The sequence below is a fragment of the Cebus imitator genome, unplaced genomic scaffold (genome assembly GCF_001604975.1).
Source record: "Cebus imitator isolate Cc_AM_T3 unplaced genomic scaffold, Cebus_imitator-1.0 Scaffold374, whole genome shotgun sequence".
Lineage (NCBI taxonomy): Eukaryota > Metazoa > Chordata > Mammalia > Primates > Cebidae > Cebus > Cebus imitator.
Window position 1 is genome coordinate 826,078 of NW_016107689.1, and position 7,314 is coordinate 833,391.

Here is a 7,314-nt window from a genome sequence, read left to right on the forward strand (position 1 = left end):
AAAAAAAAAAAAAAAAAAAAAAAAAGTACTGTGAAGATAAAATGTGGAGCCAGATGGACTAGTTTAGCAAAATAATGCTATTGTTGTACGAAGAAAGACTAAGTAATATTTAGCCAAGCACAGAAAGGCAAATACCACATTTTGTCCTCTTATGTAGAATATAAAACAATGGAACTCATAGAGGCATTAAGTAGAAGAGTAGTTAAGAGTCTGGTGGGGTGGGGCAGATGAACTGAAGGTCAAATCTCAGACAGGAGGAATATGTTTTACATTTTGGAGAGGGTTCTACTAGACACTGTGGTGAATATAGTTAATAGAAGAGCATTGTACGTTTCAAAATTACAAAGAGTGGGAAGTTCAAATGTTCTCACCAAAAAAAAATGTTGAATATTTGAGGTGATGGATATATTAACTAGCCTGATTTAATTATTTCATATTGTTTTCATGAATTCTAACATCAGTTTATATCTCATAAATTTATTCAATTATAAATTGTCAATTTGCAATAAAAAATAAATATTGAAAACATCCTATAGTTTAATAAATTGTTTTAACATGAATGTCATAAATACAGGATAAATAAATTCCTATTCTTTAATTCCTACAATGAGAAATTTAAGTATATCACCTTAAATATAAATAAAAATGTGTAGAGCATAAAACAAAACAGAAGTGTTTTTTTTTTTTAACACAGGAGGCACTAAAGTATACCTCCAAGGGTTATATGTAATGGGTTAAAAATATGTATCAATTTAAGGAAGGAAAACAGTCATGGATGTTATGAAACTGTTGTGAATATAGTTAATTCATGTTACAAGTTGGATTTAAAAATAAAAATAGGATATCTTAAGTTTTAAATTCTTTGAAATTTGTACCAGGTAGACTAAACATACTTTCTTTTAGTGCTGAAATGTAAAAGCATTTAGTACAATCTAGATGCATGACTGGAATTATTGAATAAATGGATGTGATTTTATTCCTAAAATTTTAAATTATGTGGACTCTGAACCTGCTCCAAATTGTCAATAGGTATACAGATTACTATATGCTGTTGAAAGGGATCATGTTTTTATATGTAATAATTTCTTACTTTTCTTTAAAATCTGGCAACCCTAATGTTCTAATGTTTTGTTTCATAATGTTTAAGAGTCAGTTAATTAATATCTTTCTGAGATTTTAGTATTTAACTCTCCCTCTCAAGAGTGTATTGCTTTTTTCTTTTTTCCACAAAAAAAAACCTCAATGATATAATCTCATAGAAAACATATTTGTGAGTTAAGAATTGTGTGTTTTAAACACTGGTTTAAAATGCACACATTCATTTATGTGTGTGTGTGTATACATATATACACACGTACAGAAAACGACAACATTGCTCTATATTTTAAAAAATAGTTTAAATTAAATTTCATATAATTGGTTTCATTAAATCTATATTGTATACAATGACATGAAAATTTTATAAATAATTCATGTGGTCTTAAAATTATCAAAGGGTTATACACATACATTTAAAATCATCTGTTAATAGAGAAATATGTAGCCAGGAATGCACATGCTTTTGAATACAAAAATATGCATATTTATTAATAACCAAAATATTTTGAGTCAAATTCTCATATGCCTATAGAGCTTGGTAATTCTATAGGCATTCAATAAAAGAGAGAAAATAATAAAAAAGACATCAATGTCTTACATAGCCCCCCCACAAACAAAAGACTTATTTAGAAGGAGAGGATTTATATTCACTTGAAAAGTGATATTGTAACCCATTTATTTGTCACCAGATACTATGGGGAAAGAGATATTTTGCTTTACCTGTTCAAGAGCAATTTCACGCACTGTCCAAGAAGTACTTTCTTAGTGACAAATGACACTACTGTCTTGAAAATTTAAAGAGATGTTCATATATCCTTTTCTCTTTACCTTTGTGTGTCTTCTAGTTACATTTTACGTTTATCTTTATGTTTAGTAGTATTATCTCTTTATCAAAGAAAGTAATATATTCTCCACCAGAGCTTTTTAGGAGTAAAATAGATGGCAAACTCTCTGAAACAATTTAACTATGAATGACATTTCTAAATTTTGCACACAGAAAAAAATGCTTAGGTTATTTTAAGCCATGACTGATATGCCAAATTTATCCCCACTTTATTACACTATCTCACAAATTTGCAAATTTCATTTATCATGTAACATTTTAGAGTTAAAGAACAGCTAAACTGTGGATCTACTGCTCTGGTATGTTGAAAAGCCACTGTCCTAAAATAGCATTTTAAATTTCACTTGATGTGCCAAAGCAGGATTTCTGAAAATGTTTTGCCTTAATCTTAAGACATACTTTGATGATTCTGAATATAATTATTGAGTAATTAATGTGACAAAATTTGACAAATATATGAGCACGTTTTAAAGTCAGACAAGCATTTTCTTATAACGAATCATATCAGAATATTCAAGAGGGTAGGCATCATTTGGAAAGGAAATTGATTTGTTATACATTTTGACGGGTAGAACATTTAGCTGTGTTATCTAAATTGAAAGGTGTTGAGAGTGGGTAAAAATAACTCTTTATGGGTACAGTTTATTTTATTTTGATTTGGTTTGATTTTAAGGTAGCAGACGTCTTTCTAGTCACTTTTGCAGAGACACTCATTTTGTAAATCAGGAGCTGTCTTCACCATTGATAGAAAGGATTCTTGTGGGATTATTGTTAGGTTCCATACTTAGCTGTGTTTCAATTTCAATTTTTCTCCCCAAAGCAAAGATACAGGTGATAGAAGATCATGGATGTTCAAAGAAATAATCATGACAACAAATTCTTCTCATTCACAAACATGGTTCTTAAACACTTGGTTAATAGCAATCAAATCTACTTGTTAATAGCAATAAATTCAAATGTAAAGAAGATATATAGAAAGATCAATATCTCCTTTTAAACAGTGTCACACATTTATTCCTGTGACATTACTATTCACTAACATGTTGAATACTGTTATATAAGATTTTAAACATAACATATATTTAAGAGTACATGCTAAGATCATGGGTTGCAAAAAATGATCAGTTTATATTTAGTTATCAGTGATCACTTATCAGATTATATGTAGCTCTGTTATGAGAAATTCCTGAAAGATGGATCTGGTTTCTTAAGAATGCATAAGAGGCATCTGTGCACACCATTTTAAAATATCTTCAATTTATGATAATTTAATCAAAATGAATTCTAAGTTTCTTGAGGAAATGTACCTTACAAACATTCCAAAGTAAAAAACAAAACAAAACAAAAAACATAAGTAGAATACATATGCTTTTAGAAAAATGCAGATGTGTGTGTGCATAAAATTATAAATATTTCACTGGAGCATAAAGAATTTAATAATATATGATACTATAAAATTCAGATATTTATAGGTTGATCTGAGCATTTCATTCATCCTTATAAAGGCTAGGAAAAGTGGAAAACACCTGTAAAGAAAAGGAGATCTCGTGGTTTCTAAATTACATAAATTGATTACTTAAAAAATTAAATAATTGTACACAATTATGAAATGTTTATTCCTTTTAGAAATATATTTGTTAGTTATTTGATTTGGTCAATATAAATGTTCATATTACATTGAAATTTAAATACTTTCAAATTAAAAATTATAGTAAGTATGCATACTTCTGATAGTTACAATAATGAGAATTTGAAAAATAAATATATGAATGCAAATAATTCTACTTAATATTGCAACTATATCTAAAACATAAATATATGTTACCAAATTTTCAAATACTTTAAATAATGTCTTTTTTTACAGATACGTTAATTCAGCAAGTGAATTCATAGAGATAAAATATAAATTGACATAATCTAAAGAAAATCTTTGCCATTCTATTTACGAATTTTTTTGTTGCTAAATATATCATGTGTTTTTATATTTAATATATTTGTTAAACTCCTTTGGTAAACTTATTTTGAAATATTTTATTATAATTAGTAATTCAATTAAAATTGCATGTACCAAATTGTAATAGAAACAATATTGAATGTGTTTTACAGTATGCATTTTCTTCAGTTTTACTTTTCTTATTTCTAAATTTCTGAAATACTACCTTACATATTTCAGAAATTAACTTTTGTGTTATATGCAATTGTTAATACATAGGCAAATTAATACGTGTGTACAATTTTAGACATATATGTGTTTATATTCATACTACTGCTAATATTTTAATTTTATTGGAATTATTATAAAACTCTTTAACTTTTTATTATTTATTCTTTATGTAAATATTTTTTCTCATATGCTTAAGGATGACAACTCTATTGTTCATATTACCTGATATATGTGATAAATACATGATAATTAAAAAAAAAAAAAAACCTGGACGAAGAAAAACATGCAAAGAAAGAAAGACATGCAAAGAAAGGTTGATTCATTTCCTCCCAGAAACTTGAGAAGTTTTAAATATTCTTACATAGGAGTAACTTCCTCCCCTGCCCCCACAATCTGTGTTACAGATATGGATAATTGTTCTCACAAATACTTGTTTCGAGGAAGTTCCATACACATCATGGTTTTAACAGTTTTTAGAATAGCTTCCTTATTTCCTATATAAATATTTTCCTTAATATTTTTAGCATATTTGCCTAGCAACAGTTTGTCAAGTACTTTTTGACCTATGGACTCATTAAAAGATGATGCATGTAATTTATAATATGCATGATTAACATACTCTTACCTGTGTAACTTCAGCTTCTAGGAGTTCTGTGAAAACCGAACAGCAAACTTTGTGTTGGACACATGAGGAATAGTAGGAAAAACTTTTGTTTTTGCTTCACAGTCTTCTCAGCAAACTCTCGATGTGTCCCATTGTCCAGAGTTACAGACGCTGGTGCTTTTAGTACCATAACACTGTCAGTATGTCACTGCTTACTGAATGCTATTTTGGGTTCTCTGAGTAGAGTCATGAACACTGAGCCTTTTGTGTAAAATATCATAAGGGCACTCTGATGGTCATTCATAGACTGGAATTAAAATGCAGACAGCTAAGCAAGTAGTATGAGCTGATTAACTTTTTTTTTTCTTTTCCCTAACAACAAGCAAAAACAAAATAAAGTACTCATTGGCCTGAGTTGATAAAAAGAGAATTCAACTTATGTACAAGAATTTTGCAAGTAGAGAGGACATGCCCTCTGTTTGGGGATTATCTGATGAAACAAATGATCAATTTAAAGCAGACACAAAACTTACTAAAAAGAGAAATGATTTTCCACTGTGTGTCTATGCCTTCTGGCTGTTTCTTAATTTGGTCATTGCTCCTCAGAAATCAAGTAAAATACATAATGAGAGAGCAATGTCTAAATTTTAATAAGTAACATTTTTTTCCTTGGTTTATTTATTACCTAAAATATATTATTTTGTTCATGTTTATAATTAGATTTGATATAAAAGTTGTTTATTATAAAATACATATTTATTCTCTATGCTGTTTACTCAAGCTGTTATTTAGTTAAAAATCATTTTTGAACCAACTTAAAGACACGTTGAAAAATATTAAAAGTTTCTTATATTATGCCAATATTATAAGAAAGTCTATGTGGGGCGGGATTATTCTACCATTCTGTTAATTCTGATAGAGATTTTGGTCATTGTCTTCTTAGTTTCTTTACTTTCTCTTATTTTTGAGTACTGAAATGACGAAAACTATGTAAGCAGTAGTCGGGATACACAGGCACACACACATATACACACATGTGCATGTGCACATATGCATACACATACATGTACACACATACACATGCATCTTCATGCACACATACACACACACATGCACAAATGCATATCCTATGTGGCTGTGAATGTTAGGAGGAATCAATAATTTATTAACAAATCTTGAAGAGATAAACCTGGGAGAATAGATCTGTGGATAGCAGGAGCCAGATAATGTGGAAAAAGTTTTTACAGGTAGAGAAAAACATTTCTAGGTGTTTCAAGATATTACTCAATAAGGAAAAAAAAAAAAGAAAATTTTCAAAGAATCTCTGAGGCATGCTTACGTATTTTTCCCCTTCATATTTTTTTACAGTATCAATAAAGGTGACGATACCTGTTTAAAATATTTCTTTAAATAATTCACTGTTCTCTCTATGACCTAGTCTAGGGTTTATGTAAGAATCTAACATTTTATGAGATGTCAATTTGTATCTTGGTGTTTATAAAATATCCAGCTGCACTAAGGATTGCAAACACAGTTTATGGCCTGAGTGTGCCTGTAAACACGATGTCCCAAGGGCTTATCCCAGAGCCTAAGGGAGCATTGCTACCCTGATTATTACAGCACCATTAAAGAGCAATGAGAACTATCCACTGAGACAGGATTAATTTTTCTAAAGAAGATACAGTATGAAACTGCAGGTTTTATGTAGAATATCATTAACAGGAAACTTATTTCATTAAATAGATGATCAATTATCAAACATATACAGGCACTAGTGACTGTAAATTACTTAAGAAATACATCCCCTTCCTAGAAGAGGATATGGCATGAACAGCTGATAGCCTAAATCGAGCAATCTCTACTGCTATGCCACAACCAAGAAGGCAGACTTGATGGTACTGATGGGAATGGTTATCAGATAAGCTTTGGGATTACTTCTAAAGTATTTTCTTTGTAACAGAAGAAATACATCTGATTATTTTTTCATGTATGAGAGAGAAATTACATAGTAAATGGAACATGACTGTATAAGAACAGAGAGGCTCAAAATTAAAAACACCACTATCCATATGTGAGTCAAAGCTACTCTCAAGAGTTATCTGAGGTCCCCACAGCAATAAAGCTGTGGCAGGATGGACAATTCCTGAAACACAAGCGGTGTTTCATAGCTGTACAGTGACATTCTGGTCTGTTTTCACATGCAGTCTGGGGGAATTCCACAGTTATCACTTGCCAGCAGGCTAAGGAACAGAGCTTGAAATTGCAGAAGCCAGGATTTCATTGAGTTACTCTAAACAAAAATTTGAATTCAAATATTATAATTCAGAGCCATCAATTTTTTAAATCACATAATTAAGAAATGTATATCTAATGATTAACTGCAGACAAGACTGGCTAATGAAGTTTGGATCTCACTAACTGAACAGGCAGAAATAGAAAGCCAAACATGCAAGCTCTCATCTGTTCTTTGAAAAATAGACTTTTAATCAGAAAGTTTAAGTCTATCTACTATATATCATAGACTCTAAATGTGCCTTCAATAAGATATTTAGACTTAGTCCAACCAGGTGTGGTCAGGATAGCATAATCTAAGGACTTCTCACA

General features: G+C 29.9%; 1 protein-coding gene across 4 annotated transcripts in view; it reads right to left on the minus strand.

Moving 5' to 3' along the window:
• CDH19 (cadherin 19) overlaps nt 1-4,913 on the minus strand; it is a 93,245-nt gene extending 88,332 nt beyond the window's left edge. For all 4 annotated transcript variants that reach the window (XR_001818709.2, XM_017507364.2, XM_017507363.2 and 1 more), the window contains exon 1: nt 4,732-4,913. The gene's annotated coding sequence lies outside the window, so the exon portion shown is untranslated. The remainder of the gene's footprint in view (nt 1-4,731) is intronic.
• Between the last annotated feature and the right edge of the window lie 2,401 nt (nt 4,914-7,314).